The 16,876-nt window shown below is 42.8% G+C and overlaps 1 pseudogene; it reads left to right on the top strand.

Moving 5' to 3' along the window:
- LOC128850206 (single-stranded DNA-binding protein 2-like) overlaps positions 1 to 13,818 on the top strand; it is a 124,301-nt pseudogene extending 110,483 nt beyond the window's left edge.
- Positions 13,819 to 16,876: the final 3,058 nt, after the last annotated feature.

Here is a 16,876-nt window from a genome sequence, read left to right as displayed (position 1 = left end):
GGACAGTCTTTTTCTGCCTTGATGGTGACATCTGCACCAGTATCCACCAACATAGTTATTTGAATTGTTTGATTTTCTGACATAAATGTCACCTTTGATTGTGGTTTTGATTTTTGAATTTCTAATGCCCACATTACCTGTTTTTCTTGTCCTGTAGATCCAAAGCCTTCACTCCCCCTTTCTTTGTTTTAAGCTTGGGGAGCTTTACTTTTGAAAGATACTAATTGTGATATTAGATCGAGTACCTGACACAGAGTAATAAAACCAAACAAACATATTCGATGACCATCAAGTCATCTATGGGCTTTTCTCCGAGTAATGGCTTTTTCAATTTTGCCCAAAGTTTGTTGTGCCTCACTCTTAAGAGTAGGAGGTGCTGTTAAAGCCATGTCCCCCTTAAGAAGATCAAATAATGGACTTAGTTCTGCATTAGTAATACCCAAATAAGGTTTAACTCGACTGATTGTTCCTAGGAGCTTTTGTAAATCGTTTTAACTACTATTTGCAATTTTGACGCAGACCAGCTCACAGGGACGCCTTAAAGAGACAGACGGACTACTGCTCTGGTGGCAAGTAGCGATATTTTATTCTCCAAACGGAGTTTTTATACTCTTCTGGTTCCTCTTTGGACAATGATCAAGTGCTTTTAGTTAAGATAACATCGTGCTTGCATGCACTATTTACATACTTTATTACTATTCTTGTCGTGAGAAAGCAGGCTCTATAAGTTCTACAAACAAGGGTCTACGTGTCTGGCCAGAGTTCACATAACATCCTTAACTAGATCTGCAGGTGTTCCTGGAGTGTATACATTTAACTTGGGCCCTGGAATGGGGAGAAACCCATTATATTGCCAAGAACCTCTGTGTCCACATACTCCCTTCCAGGAGGAGCGGCTTTTGATCTCAGCACAGTGTTCTGTTATTGACCCTTCCAGGCCCTACAGAACACTGCTCTCAAGGCCTCTGGCTTCATCATTCTGCTTTTGACCCTTTCAGGCGCTCAGAATGTATAATGGTTCTCCTCACAATTTGACTTGCTGAGGTTCAATTGTGGCATTCAAAATTTCCCACTCAAGATATTTCCAGGTTTGAATTTTTTCAGGTGCGACTTGAAGGCCTATTTTCTCTAATACAATGTTTGAAATAGTATTAACTGAGCAACACAACTGCTTTGAGTGATATACACGGGTGGGAAAGGAATATAAACCATAGCTTGTATTTGTCCAGTAAAATCAGAATTAATAACACCAGGTTACACAAAAAGACTTTGCAAAGTAACACTTGAACGACCCACTAACCAAGCACTTAAACCATTACCGATAGGACCAAAAGCTTGGAGCGATACCTTGTGGACGCATTAATCCCTTATTGTGATTGAGGAGGTTGTGGAGAAGATCTGAGCGGGAGCATTTACTGTTGTCATGCGTCTCTGCCACACGCTGGGTTGCTGGTTTCCTTGGTTCTTTGATGTTAACGGTTTACTCCCAATATTGTATTTGAAACGGCACTGATTTGTAAAGTGACAACATTTTCGAAATTTATGATAATGGTCCAGGCATTGTCGAATTCCTGGCCCCTTTTGTGTGTTTTTACCTGTATGGGAATTCTCAAGGCTGCAAATGCATTAACTGTTCTATTCCTTTGCAGTTTTTTAATCTCAGAGGTTATTCCTTTTGGACTCTTAAATTATGCTTTCATTAGTGTCTGGCTAAAATCCCCTCTATGGTTGTCTGCACTAGGACCTAGCAGTTGCTGATCTGAGAAGGAACACTGGAGTGCAGAGTGTTCTTCATAAATTGTTACTCCCCTAGAGAGAGTTAAGGTCCAGTTTGTAAACCCTCTGTACTTTAAATTTCTTTCTAGTATATTTTTGGAACATATGTTTATGTAGATTATTATTACAACTTTCATCCAATTCTGCATGAAAAAGGTTCAGTAATTTTTTTTCTACCAATTGTGGAAATTATTGCTAATTATTAGTAACATAGTTATGTTGCTAGTTATTACTACTACTATTGCCTTACTAGCTAATAACGATGATAACTGACATTTTAGTTTGTAACTTAGTACAGTTGACAGAGCCCAAATATGCAATTAATTCATGAAGCAATGATGTCAACCATAAAGTTTTAGTGACCTGTTTGTACTCCTTAGCTATAGTAGAGGAGATGATTTCTGGTTAGGTACATCGACGCGGTTCGGCGGCAGACACGGTAAGTGCTGCAGCTGGTCACTAGATCTAGACGGAGAGGTGGTTGACAGAGTGGAGGAAGCCCAGGAACCCCGGAGGGAGCCCGGCAGGCGGGTCCAAACTGCAGCAAGCCCAGGCTCATACGTGACGGCTGACACGGGGGGGGCGGTCCCGGAAGCGGCCGCGGGAGATTTAAACGGTCTTTTGGGAGCGATGTGACCAGGAGCGCACTTGCATCAGTTCACGAGATCAGTTCGGTTCGCGAAGGCAGGGCGCAGTTCCAGTGCACGTAGAGCCAAGCTCGGTCAGTGAGAGAGAGCTCAGACATGGTGTCCACCCGGCAAAAGGCTGCTTCCTAAGCACCTGCCAGGAGGGATGCATCAGTTCAGACTGAGCTCCTGGGAAAGCATACAGCCGTCCAGGTCTCTGGCTGCATGGAGTGTCACCAGCTTGCACTGGAAACAGAGGGCAGCGAGGGCTGCGTAAGGTATGAGCAGATGGGCTTCCTCCTCAGCCTGGTAGCAGAGCTGAAAGAGGAAGTGGAGAGGCTGAGGAGCATTGGGGAATCTGAGATGGAACTAGACCGATGGGATCACACCCTGAGCTCCAAAGCTAAAGAGAAGACACAAACACAGGTAAAAGCCCAGGATAAAAAGGATCTGGCATCTTCCCCCACTAAGGTTGTGGGTGAAGGCTCAGAAGTGGTGTTCCCCAGGGCTCAGTGTTGAGCCCAGTCTTGTTTAATATCTTTAAAAATGATCTGGATGAGGGGATTGAGTGGGTCAAGGCCAATTTTATGAGATTCAACCAGTCCAAGTGCCAGGTTTTACACTTCGGTCACAGCAATCCCATGTAACGCTACAGGCTTGGGAATGAGTGGCTGGAAAACTGCCCGGCAGAAAAGGATGGAAGATCCCTAAGGTTGTGGGCCGAGGCTCAAAAGGAGGTAGGGAGTGGAAGTGAGTCCACTGAGGGGGCAGAAAACCAACCCCCTCCTTGCCCACACCACCTCAGGTGTCTCTCCACAACAGATTTGAGGCTCTCAATGTGGAAGACAGACCAGAGGAAAACATGGAGGAAGATGCACCCATATCAAAGCAGGGTCAGAGACCGAAACAACATAAATGCTCCATTGCTACGACTGGCACAAGGACCGATAGGAGAGTCATAGTTGTAGGAGACTCTCTTTTGAAAGGCACAGAGAGTCCGATATGTTGAGCAGACCCCACTCACAGGGAAGTCTGCTGCCTCCCAGGAGCCTGGGTCAGGGATGCAACCAAGAAACTTCCCAGTCTGGAGAGAACAAATGACTAATACCCATTACTGCTGCTCCATGTGGGAGGCGATGAAGCAGCTGTAAGAAGCCCAAGGGAGATTAAAAGTGATTTTAAGGCCTTGGGACTGCTACTGAGGGAATCAGGGGCCCAGGTGATTTTTTCTTCCCTCCTCCCAGTAACAGATAGTGACATGGAACAGCTCAGATGGGTCCAGTCTATTAATACATGGCTCCGCGGCTGGTTTCACAACAATAACTTTGGGTTTTTTTGATAACGGGATGGCCTATAGGGCACTGGGGTTACAGGCTTTGGATGGGAGCCACCTTTCTCAGAGGGGGCAGAGGATCTTTCCCTGGGAACTTGCAGGGCTTGTAGATAGGGCTTTAAACTAGATACAAAGGGGGAGGGGTTTAACACTGAGTTAGCCCTTAACAAGAGGTGGAAGGATGGGGGCCAGGGGTCAGGTGTTAGGGAGGAGACTTCTCCAAAACCTTATAGGTAAAAGAAGGTCCACTGGGAAGGTGATGCAACCAGCAGCCCAGCTGAAATGCCTTTACACTAACGCACGAAGCTTGGGTAACAAGCAGGAGAAGCTGGAAGCTACTGTGCTACTTGAAAGCTATGATCTGGTTGCCATCATGGAAATGTGGTGGGACGAGTCCCATGACTGGAATGTGGCTATGAACGGCTACAGGCTGTTCAGGAGAGACAGATCGGGAAGGAGGGGTGAAGGCGTTGCCCTGTATCTCAGGAAAGGGATAGAATGTGAAGAGCTGTCATTGAAGAGTAGCCATGAACAAGTTGAAAGCTTGTGGGTAAAAATTAAAGATGGAAGAACCAACGAGAACCTTGTGGTTGGTGTATAATACAGGCCACCTGATCAAGGAGAGACAACTGATGAAGCCTTCTTCCTCCAGCTACAGGAGGCTTCACAATCGCAAGCTCTCATCCTACTCGGGGACTTCAACCACCCAGACATATGCTGGAGAAGTAGCATGGCAATCTGTAGGCAATCCAGGAGACTCCTGGAGTGCATCGAAGATAATTTCTTAGTCCAGCGGATAGAGACTCCCACCTGAGGAGAAGCAATACTGGACCTTATGGTCAACAATACAAGCGAACTCATCAGTGATGTTAGGATCGATGGCAGCCTGGGCTGCAGTGATCATGCACTGGTGGAGTTCAAGGTCCAGAGGGATATGGGACATGTGAGGACTATAGTCAGGACACTAAATTTCAGGAAAGCAGACTTCCAGCTCTTCAAGGAATTGCTCTGTAGGACCCTCTGGGACATGGTCCATGGGGACAAGGGAGTGGAGCAGAGCTGGAAAATATTTAAGGATGCTTTCCACAAGGCACAAGAGCGCTTAGTCCCCATATATAGAAAATCAGGCAGGAAAGGGAAGAGACTGGCATGGCTTAGTCAAGACCTGCTGGTTAAACTGAAAAAAGAAGAGGGAACTGCACAGACAGTGCAAGCAGGGACAGGGAACCTGGGACATGTATAGAGACGCTGCCCGGTTGTGTAGGGATGAGGTCAGGAAGGCCAAGGCGCAGCTGGAGCTGAACTGGGCAAGGGAAGTAAAGACCAACAAGAAGGGCTTCTACAGGTACATCAATCAGAATAGGAAGATGAAAGAGAACATACCCCCACTGATGTCCGGAAATGGGGATCATGTATCAACAGATGAGGAAAAGGCTGAGGTACTTAACTTTTTGCCTCGGTCTTCACTGACATCTGCTCTCCTTGCCTCTCCTGGGTCATGGGACAGCAAGATGGTGATCAGTGGGGTAGACCCCCTCCCACAGTAGAGGTGAATCAGGTTCGTGAATACCTGAGGAACCTGAACATATATAAGTCCATGGGTCCTGATGAGATGCATCCCAGAGTCCTGAGGGAATTGTCTGATGTGGTTGCCAAGCCAATTTCCATGATATTTGAAAAGTCATGGCAGTCAGGAGAAGTCCCTGGTGACTGGAAGAAGGGTAACGTTGTGCCCATTTTTAAAAAGGGTAGAAAAGACGACCCTGAGAACTACCGACCTGTCAGCCTCACCTCAGTGCCTGGGAAGATCATGGAACAGATCCTCCTAGAAGACATGCTGAAGCACATGGAGGACAGGGAGGTGATTAGAGACAGCTGTCATGGCTTCACCAGGGACTAGTCCTGTATGACCAATTAGTGGCATTCTATGAAGGGGTAACTGCAGCAATGGACATGGGAAAACCGATGGATGTGAAGTCTATCTAGACGTCATATCTAGACCTCTGTAAAGCCTTTGATAGAATCCCCCTCAACATCCCTCTCTCTAAATTGGAGAGAGATGGATTTGATGAATGGATGGTAAGGTGAATAAGAAACTGGTTGGATGGTCGTATTCAGAGAGTAGTGGTCAATGGCTGAAAGTCCAGATGGAGATCCGTGACAAGTGATGTCCCTCAGGGGTCTATACTGGGACCGGTGCTGTTTAATATCTTCATCCGTCTTATTAATAGCGAGATTGGGTGCACCCTCAGCAAGTTTGAGGTTGACACCAAGCTGAGTGGTATAGTTGCCACAGTGGAAGGATGGGATATCATCCAGAGGGACCTGGACAGACTGGAGAAGTAGGCCTCTGAGAACTTTATGAGGGTCAACAAGGCCATGTGTTAAGGTCCTGCACCTGGGTTGGGGAAATCCACGTTTCCAGTACACAATGGGGGATGATGTGATTGAGAGCAGCCCTGCAGAAAAGGGCTTGGGGGTGCTGGTCGATGAGAAGCTCGACATGAGCCAGCAGTGTGCACTTGCAGCCCAGAAGGCCAACCATATTCTGGGCTGCATCAAAAGAAGCGTGGCCAGCAGGATGAGGGAAGTGATTTTGCCTCTCTATTTGGACACCAGTCCCCAAGTTTATTAGTTTGTAATTCACTAAGCTGATCTGCTAGCAAAGATTCTCCTTCCTTTTCTAGACAGGTGGATTCCATCTCTCCCCAGTAATATGTATTCATTGAAGGACATCCTATGACTGTAGAAACCAAAGCCCTGACAATGACACCAGTTACTAATCATCTGCATGATGTGTCGACTTCTGCCCGCACCCCTATCTCTGACTGGCAAGACAGAGAAGATTGCTTGGGCCTCCTGTCTCTTTCACTTGAGCTGCCAGGGCTCTGAAGTACTACTTGATCTTGCCCAGGCTGTGCTTTACCATGTCATTGGTGTCCACATGGAAAAGAAATAGGGAGTAGTAGTCTGTGCTTTTTACCACTTGTGGCAGTCTTTATGTGACATCTCTGATCTTGGCTCCTGGCAAGCAGCAAACTTCCTTTGACTGTATATCAGGCTGCTTCAGTGGGTGCTTCAGTGCCTCTCAACAGAGAGTCACCCACTATAGCACTCACTGCTTCTTTTTGCAGCTTTTAGTGTGTGCAACTGGTGCAGTTTCTCCCCGTGAGTCTTGTTCATTGGCTTAATGAACTGCTAAGATTTTGCCTCTGTTGCTGGTTGGTACATATGAGGAAATGGGGTGAAATTGTATCCTTTTCCCATGGGTCACCAAAGACGATGGCACCTCCTTCTCCAAGGTGCTGTCTGTTTGCTGTTGATGTTCTTTGTCTGGAAGATGTTCTTCTTTGGAAGTCAGTGCCACGGGACCCTAATATTTCTTCTTGCAATGCCTCAAATAGTACTCTGTTTCTTGTTCCCCCTCCCTAATACAGCATAACCTGCTGACTTCCTCCTGCAGCTCCTCCACCCACTGTCTCAGTGACTCAACCAGAGAAAACCTTGCATGGGTGGAGCTTCCATCCTTCACCACCCAGAACTGTGGGGTACAGACTTTACAGCCCTCCACTTGCACAACAGCTTCCCTGATAAGAATCTCTGTCTATGTGGCTGCCTCCATTTATCCCAAGCTAGTCTGTCTGGGTAGATGGTTCCCAGGGGTCTAGGACAACTCTCCATGACCAATTCTCTATGGGACAACTCTACACAGTCAACTCTATGTGGGGACAACTCTACATGGGGAGCCCCAAATCCTAACCCTCCCCACGTAGATTTGTGTCCACAGAGAGCTGGTCATGCAGAGTTGTCTCACAAAGAGTTAACCACAGAGAGGTAGCCATGGAGAGTTCTCCCTTTCCAGCTCCCAGCTGCTGCAGAGCACAGCCCTCACCTGATCTCTGCCACCATGCTTCCAATGATCTCAAAGTACTGCTTAAAATGCCTTTCTAATTCCCTGCAGGCCTCAAGCTGCTGGGTAGGTATGCACAGCCACCATGTAGCTGGAGAGACCATCGGTGCTGCAGCCTAAGCCTGAAGGCGAGCAGAGCAGGCAACAGCCCGACAACTGGTGGAGTGTGCCACCCTTCTGCGTAAACTGCTGCATCACTCCTCTCAGGCAGTGCTCCCTGTTTGCACAAGTGAACTACCACGCTATGTCCTGATCACTGATTGTCCCTAGTGGTTTGAACTAGTCACAGGGACCACCAGCACCGCCTAACTCTCTTTTGTCCCTCTCATCAGATGTGTCACCTGCCAGCTGGCCCCTCCACACATACAGCCCAAGGGTGCCGGGGGCCCAGAACCCTCAGACACCTCCCGGAGACCTCACAAGTCTCTCACTCTTCTCAGCACATGGCAACAGCTGCTGCTGCTGTTCTATTAGAACCCTGTGTAAAACTTTGACTGCAGATATTATATGCATCTTCTGATATCTAGACATGAGGGTAAATAATTGCTACATTCTTGTTTTACTCCTACTGCGTTCCTACTATTTCAGTATCAGATAGGGCTGAAAAAATAAGGATGAAGACTAGGTCATGTTGATCTCTGTGCACAGGCATATCAAAACATTTACAAATTACTAACTCTGATGCTTAAAACTAGCACAGAAAATGTCCTGAATTATTTTATTAACATAGTGGCTAAGTGCTTTCCTCACACTGTAACTCCATATACAACACAGATCATCAGTGTAATGAATGTGGTTGTATTGAGTGCAGGTAGCAAGGTTTTGCTGGCAGGGGGGCTGCAAGGATGGCCTCTGTGGGAAGAGGTCAGGGGCTGCCCTGTGCTAGACGTGTCCAGTTTCAGCCGGCTCTGCAACAGCCCCACTTCAGGTCAATTCAGAGTTGATGACACCTCTATGAAAACATATTTAAGAAAGGGCAAAAAACACTGGACAGAGACAGGAGGGAAAAAGAAAGAGGGAGAAATAGCAGAGGGAGCACCAGTGTCAGAGGAGGAGGGGGAGAAGATACTCCACAGCACTGGAGCAGATATTCCCTGCAGCCCGTAGAAGAGCCCACACTGGAACACATTTTCCTGACAGGAACTATAACTGGAAGCAAGTTTATTTTAGACAAGAATTTCAGACCTATATAGTCATCTTATCCTTACGGAATCTAAGATAGTTTTATCATTTCTACTGCCAAAACAATTCATAATCTTTAAAAAGTATTTTCTCTTATGACATTCCTTTTTATTTGTGGAAAAACAAGAAAAAAGAGAAATTACTTATCTTCTATTACCAAGGAGAAATGTAGCTAACTTAGGAATGAACTAAGAGAAGTGGGCCTCTGAGAACCTCATGAGGTTCAACAAGGCCAAGTGTAAGGTCCTGCACCTGGGTCGGGGCAATCCCCATTTTCAGTACACGATAGGGGATGACGTGCTTGAGAACAGCCCTGCAGAGAAGGACTTGGGGGTGCTGGTTGATGAGAAGCTCAACATGAGCCGGCAATATGTGCTCACGGCCCAGAAGGCCAACCATATTCTGGGCTGCATCAAAAGAAGCGTGACCAGCAGGTTGAGGGAAGTGATTCTGCCCCTCTATTCCTCTCTTGTGAGACCTCATCTGGAATACTGTGTCCAGTTCTGGAATCCTCAACATAAGGATATGGAGCTGTTGGAATGGGTCCAGAGGAGGGCTACAAAGATGATTGGAGGGCTGGAGCACCTTCCCTATGAGGACAGGCTGAGAGAGTTGGGCCTGTTCAGCCTGGAGAAGAGAAGGCTCAGAGGAGATCTTATAGCAACCTCCAGTACCTGAAGGGGGCCTACAGGAAAGCTGGAGAGGGGCTATTCATCAAGGCTTGTGGTGATAGGACGAGGGGGAATGGGTATAAACTGGAGAGGGGCAGATTTAGACTGGACATTAGGAAGAATTTCTTCCCCATGAGAGTGGTGAGACACTGGAACAGGTTGCCCAGGGAGGTTGTGGATGCCCCATCCCTGGAGGTGTTCAAGGCCAGGTTCATGGGGCCTTGGGTAGCCTGATTTATTGGGATGTCCCTGTCCATGTCAGGGGGGTTGGAACTAGATGATCTTTAAGGTCCCTTCCAACCGTTACTCTGATCAGTTCTGGGCCCCTCACTACAAGAAGGATGTGGAGGCTCTGGAGCGTGTCCAGAGAAGAGCAACGAAGCTGGTGAAGAGGCTGGAGAACAAGTCTTATGAGGAGCAGCTGAGGGAACTGGGCTTGAGAACTTGGCCTTGAGAAGAAGAGGCTGAGGGGAGACCTTCTTGCTCTCTACAGCTACCTGAGGTTGTAGAGAGGAGGGTGCTGGCCTCTTCTTCCAAGTGACAGGGGACAGGACAAGGGGGAATGGTCCTAAGCTGTGCCAGGAGAGGTTCAGACTGGATATCAGAAAAAAAATTTTCACAGAGGGGTCATCAGGCACTGGAACAAGCTGCCCAGGGAGGTTGTTGAGTCACCATCCCTTGTGGTATTTAAAGGATGGGTAGACGATGTGTTCAGTGACATGGCTTAGTTGCAGATAGGAATGGTTGGACTCGATGATCCAAGAGGTCTTTTCCAACCTGGTGATTCTATATGATATAAATGGTGTCTTATTCTTCATAGTTGATGCATTAACTTGTTTATATGTGTCTTCACAATAGTTGCAGAAAATTTTATGTTTTAAAATAATGTGTCTTAGTAGATAGATACACTAAGAATCTTAAAATTTATTTAGTTATAGCTAAACATTGCAGAAAAATGTACTGGATGCTCTGTGGAAGTATGTCAGCTGGATTCCTGAGGTTTGAACATGGCACAAGCCACATGTGCGGTGACTCAATGCAGAATTTACAAGCTAACTTGAATTGTTCAGCACTACCTTTTTTTCCAAAGCTTTTCATGTCCCCTCGATACCCTGGAGGTGACGGAGTCGACGGGAGACAAGCACATCCGATGATGATCAACAAGTCTCAATTTATTGCTACGGTAGGCATGCTTTTATAATAGCAGTAATAAGGCTCATACATATTGCAAAAGTAAGGCTCATCATTGGTCCGATACAGAGTGTCAGCCCTGCCTCTATTGCTACATTCCTAGGATGTTTGTGGTTTTTCTAGCTCCTGTTTTTATCTCCTGTTATTGCCTAACTTCTTGCTCAAGGAGACTGTGGCCTTGTACAAGGCTGCTATTATTTCACCAGCTGTATTTTCTCATGTCCCTTCTCCTCAAGCCACGTCTCTACAAAAACTCTCCACATGGAGGTATAAGGCCACCTTTAAGACTACCCAGTCAGGTAAGAATGTATCACTGATGCACATTTGTGTTCCAGGGGCATGATGCAGTATTGAGAACAGGGAATGTTCTCTTGTTGGCTACCAATTTCTCTGACATACAAAACTCAGTTTCTCTCTATCCCATTTTGTCTGACCATTAAATGGTTATTTTGATATGATATGTGAAAAGACACACAACTCTTAGCTCACTTTCCTATGCTTAATTAGTGTCTACACCTCAAAATTTATTGTGCCTATAGAGGGACAATATAGTTGTCTTGTGCAGTGCTTCATTAACTTTAGCCAATCAGTGCCATCTCCTCTGAGATGACAGCAGAATGTTTCCATGGTTGTTATATTCTGTAAACTTTCCTAACCACATTAAGCAGTTAGCACTGAGAGTTTTTTACTTTATGCATAAAATGCATCACTCCCTCTAATTCCTTGTTAGATGTGTAAAGTGTTTTTACTTTGCGGTTACGGAGATTATTGGTAAGGTAAAGATATCATAAAGTATGCTGTGCCTTGTACAGAATGAGTAATGAGGTAAGGTAAATTGAAGGAAAAATTGGGGAAAAAAGAAAGAAAATTAGGCAAGAGTATATTTTGGAGATTATTTATACATAATTCCATGGAAACCCAATATTTTATTTGTGCAAATCCATAATTGAGGTCTTAGGCATTTAAGAAAGTTACCTCTTCTATGTTGTTCTTGATTGGGAAGAAACATCTGAGAATTAAAAACATAATACCTGTATTATATGTTTAACACAAATAATAGTACACTATTTCCTTTTAATACTGTTTCTATATCTGCAGGCACTTGGAGGTGTCCCAGGAAGTCAGCCATTATTGCCTAGTGGGATGGACCCAACATGGCAGCAAGGTGAAGTGTGAAATAATTATGTGGAATGTGAAAGGTACTATGATCTCAAACTTGTGATGAGCAAAAGCAGACAGGGAGGGGTGTGTCTTTCACTTGTGTCTTTCTCTTTATGTTTCAAAGCTTACTATAACTTTGTAAACTCTTTGTTAAACTAAGGGATTGTTTGCTAAAGTTGTTTTAGAAGGTGCTTGTATATTGCATAGCTATTCAAGTTGCATATTTTTCTTTCCAGGGCATCCAAACATGGGTGGGCCAATGCAGAGAATGACTTCTCCAAGAGGAATGGTTCCTTTAGGACCACAGGTATTGTCCATGGATATATTAGGTTGGTGCAAAAATAATAGCCATTTTTACCCATGAACTTTAAAAGCAGTATATCTCAGCTTAGAATAAAATATATTAAATGAAATAAGAACCATTAGAATCTACAAATTTTTGCCAACAAGAAACAAATCTATTTATTCCAGTAGCATAGAATGATGGAGTCCTGGAACTGATGAATTCTTCAAAGGTGTTTTGAGCTGCTGCTTGGTCGTGGTAAACCTTCTCTTGCAGGAAGTTGTTGAGATGCTTGATGTGGTAATCGGTGGGAGAAAGATCTGATGAGGAAACTGGGTGAGGTAGAGTTTCATAGCCCAGTTCATGCAGCTTCTTGCAGAGTCATTTGCGAGGCGTTGTCATGGATAAGAATTGGTCCTTTTCAATTGACCAATGTTGGATGTAAATGTTGCAGCTCTTAGTGCAATTTGTCAATTTCCTGTCAATACTTCTCTGCTGTGATTCAAGGATTCAAGAAGTTGCAGTGGATGATTCCACGTGCTGACCACCAAGCAGTGACCATAATTTCGTTTGATGCAGCTTCAGTTTGGGGAAGTGTCTTGGTGCTTCACCTTGGTCCAGCCCTGTGCAGAATGCTGTCAATTGTTGTATAGACATGGATTGTTTTTTTTGCACTAAAGAAGTGCAGAGCAGACTTCATAACGGCAATTTTTAAAATTTTTGTTCAACTCGTGCGGCACTCGTTTGTTGAGCAAATTTTTTGATTCTCCAGTTTGATGCAAATGTCAAACAACTGTTGAATGGTCAATGTTCAGTTCTTCTGCAACCTCATAAGCTGTTTTGTGTTGGTCTGCTTTAATGGCTCTTAATTGGTTGTCATCTATTGCAGAAGGACATCCGCGGCCCTCCTCATTTTCAAGGCTCTCATTTCTGTTACAAAATTTTTGGAACCAATGTTGAGTTGTACGTTCGTTGATGGTCCCCTGGTCAAATGCTTGGTTGATATTGCTAGCAGTTTCTGCTGCTTTACATCCCCTTTTGAACTCATATGACAAAATTGCTTAAATTTGCTTTTTTCTCCATCTTTATTTTGACATTGAATTTTGTGCTTTAAAATAATATACAACATGAATGCAGTTAAATAGAAGTTTAATCCAAAAGAAGTATCACAGTTTACAATGACATAAATGGCAATCATTTTTGCACTAACTAACTATTTAAATTTTGTAATGTAGAAATCTCAGAACAGTCCATATTTCTTATTTTGATTGAGCTCCCTTCGTTTAAAAGTTTTGTACATTATAAAACCTTCTCCCCACTGGACATTGTCTTGATCTCTATATTTGTAAATAATTCCTCCTGAAACAACTGACATTTTAAGTATTCGTAGTGTGTTCATACTGCTTGAGTTGTACATGTAACTATTTTTCTTTGGGAATAACAATATTATCTTTTTAAGTCAACAATGGAAACTCCTGAGAGAATGAATTACATTGGCCTATCCAGTCAGCAGTTATGTAGGGATATCATTAAACAGCTGTCCTTTCTTTCTCCCTCCTCTTTGGTTTTGTTTTTTCATTTTGTGGTAGTCTGACCCTTGATTATCATTGCAGAACTATGGAGGTGCAATGAGACCCCCCCTGAATACTTTAGGTGGCCCAGGGATGCCTGGAATGAACATGTAAGTATAATAATAAAATCTTATAGTATTTAGAAAAAAATATTATTTCACTGTAGAAGTAACATTTGATAAACGTAAGACAAGGGAGAATATGCTTTGGTTAGTAAACATGCTTTGATTGGTAAATAACTGCAATTTAAAACAGTGATCCTACAGCAATTCTTCTGCACATGTCTTACAGGCTCTTTTGCTTTCCTTCCAAGTCTGTACAAGTACCGAGTTTCTTTTGCAGGTCAAAATTCAAATATTGGGAATGTTTTGTCAGTATAGTCTCTGATATTTGATTGCATGCATTTGTTAATGACATTGTTTTACTTTTTTTTCTGATTATTTTACCAAGAATAGTACAAGAATACTTCTTTTCTGCAAAATAAATACGTCATTTTAGCAAAATAAACCCATTGTCTATAACTATTTATAGAAAGGACATGTATTTGAACATGAGTGTGGGTGATTCTCCCCCTGTTGCTGTTTTTATTTCAGTAACTGCATTTATTTCCACTCTAACTGGATAGAACAGTATTACAGATATAAGTTATTCAGTATTTCTGTGTACTTCTCAGGCTGCTTTTTCATTTAGTGTAAACTGAATGAGTTCAGTTAAGCTATATTAACTTATTCCAGGTGGGGATTTGGTCATTGGAATTCATTATTCCTTTTACACCTGTAGAGAGACACACCCTTCCTAAGCATGTAGAAAAATTTCAGATGTATATTATCACATCTACAGTAGACTAGATTTAAACTAAAGATTTTAACACAGCAAATGGCCCAAAATGAGGAATCTTCTGCACTTATGATAAATTCTTTGCTCAATAAGATGTTTCCATGATTAGCAAGCCTGGGAAAAAATAAGGTGCTTCTTGAATTATTTAGATTTCTCTGAAGAGATTCAGAAATTTTTACAGACTGTTACAATTACATTCCACATAACAAAGGACGGAGATTATCAAGTGATTCTTGTATCTTGGCCCTACCTCTACATAAATTACTATACTGTTTTTTAACCAGCATTTTGCAATCCCTATGTGGTCACAGGAGGCAGCTATCACAGATGGAATATTTTACACAGTTATGATTTAGCAGCAATTTAGAATTTATTGATAATTTAAGGTAGATCAAACTGTTGTATTTTTTAGCAGCACTTAATCATAGACCAATTTAATATTTAACAAGGTGATGGTATGGAATCTTTTATAACCAAAACAACAATTTAATTAAAGATTTGAAAATTTACTACATGGTTAAATCAAATCACACAAACAGAGATATGCACACACACATACAAAGGTTCATGGATCTAAATACACAGAGGTCAGCCTGGCCAAAATTTCCCTCATAAGTTTAGTGAGAAAACTCAGTGTGTCATCGGCATTCCTCAATGGTTGATTATTGAGCCTTAAGAAGTCAACATTGCCCAGGCCTTTTCCATTTTGCTTTGTTAGCAAAATTTGATTTATAGATATTTGTTAACAATATATCATAGATGCTTATTTTTACTCTTATTTTTATGTTTTATGTTTATAGGAAACATAAACAAGAGAGGATAATTTTCATTTCAAATAAAGAGTTAACAACATGAAAAACATATCCTTAATAAACAAAAAAAATCTTTATTCTGATTTCCAGATAAAACTTGAATTCTTGAAGCAAATAAAATCTAAAGTTGGTTGTTACTCTAGTATAGACAGCATATGTTGGACTCAAGACCATTCTAGGAACCTTTCCAAGGGTAGGCATTTCTTCTTTTAAATCGAATTGATGTAGAAAAAAAACCCTGATAGTTGACATTCAGTGTGAGCCTGTAAGTAGTACATAGATTATCCTTGGAGATTCTATGATAAGAAAAGGAAATACAACATTCTAAAACAAAATTTCCTATAAGTAGAGTTAAAGATAGATAAGGTATTTTGAGGATAGTTATCCACATAAATCAGTAGCTACATAAAAAAGACTGGTAAATGGTTTCCTGGATGAAAAGAAGAACTCATTCGCCAGAAAGAAGAATATGGTTACGAGTTGAAATAGTAATATTTCATTATTGTAGTATTTAAGAAGCACATTCCATCTTGCATTGAGTCAGTAAATGTACATAGATTGTGTTCTTTTAATTTAGTGATGTGGGAAGAGCATCTGTCTTTGAAATTGTGTTCTGTTGAAGGGGATACCATGAACTGCAGTCCTTTACTCAGGAAATTCATGATCTTTGAAACAGTATATGCTTTCTTCTATGTGTAACATTATATAAAGTAGTAATTGCTAAGTGGGCAACCATAGCTATCTCAATGTCTATCAATCAGACATATGCTGCACTCCTTTACATTTCTTACAAACTCATGCTTACTCCAGCTCAACAGAGTTCTGCTTCTTGCTTTTGAACAAGACTTTACACTGTCCCTTGCCATATAATGCACATTAAAGGTTTAAGAGTCCAAGTGCTAATGCTGGAATATTATGCTGCAGCATACATTGATCTGTATTATATGTTGAATCACAGACCTTTATAAGGAGTTCCATTATTACATGCCTTCCATGCGAGTAGGTTTTTTTCTTGCTATCAAAGAATATTTTCTCCTCTTTCAAATGGAGTAGCATATGCTATGGTATGGATTCCTTTTAATTGTATTTCCAGGACATCAGTTTGTTTTCTTGCTGTAAAGTTATTGCTGTCAAATTTGTTTGAAATCTGATAGTACTGAAGTCCTTATACTGTGAAATCTTTGTGAAGACTTTTCTGATCAGTTCCATTATTCAAAATCAGTCAGAGTGCATCTACCTATAGAATCAGAATGGTTTGGGTTGGAAGGGACCTTAAAGATCACCCAGTTCCAACGCCCCTGTCACAGGCAGTGACACCTACTAAACTAGGCTGCTCAAGGCCCCATCCAACCTGGCCTTGAACACTTCCAGGGAGGGGGCATCCACAACTTCCCTGTGCCAGTGTCTCACCACCCTCATCGTGAAGAACTTCTTCCTAAAGTCTAGTCTAAATCATCCCCACTCTGATTTAAGGCCATTCCACCTCGTACTATCCCTACACGTCCTTGTAAAAAGTCCCTCTC

Source organism: Cuculus canorus, chromosome W (genome assembly GCF_017976375.1).
Source record: "Cuculus canorus isolate bCucCan1 chromosome W, bCucCan1.pri, whole genome shotgun sequence".
NCBI classification, from domain to species: domain Eukaryota; kingdom Metazoa; phylum Chordata; class Aves; order Cuculiformes; family Cuculidae; genus Cuculus; species Cuculus canorus.
The sequence above is the reverse complement of the archived record's forward strand: the minus strand, read 5'-3'. Positions and strand labels throughout refer to the sequence as shown.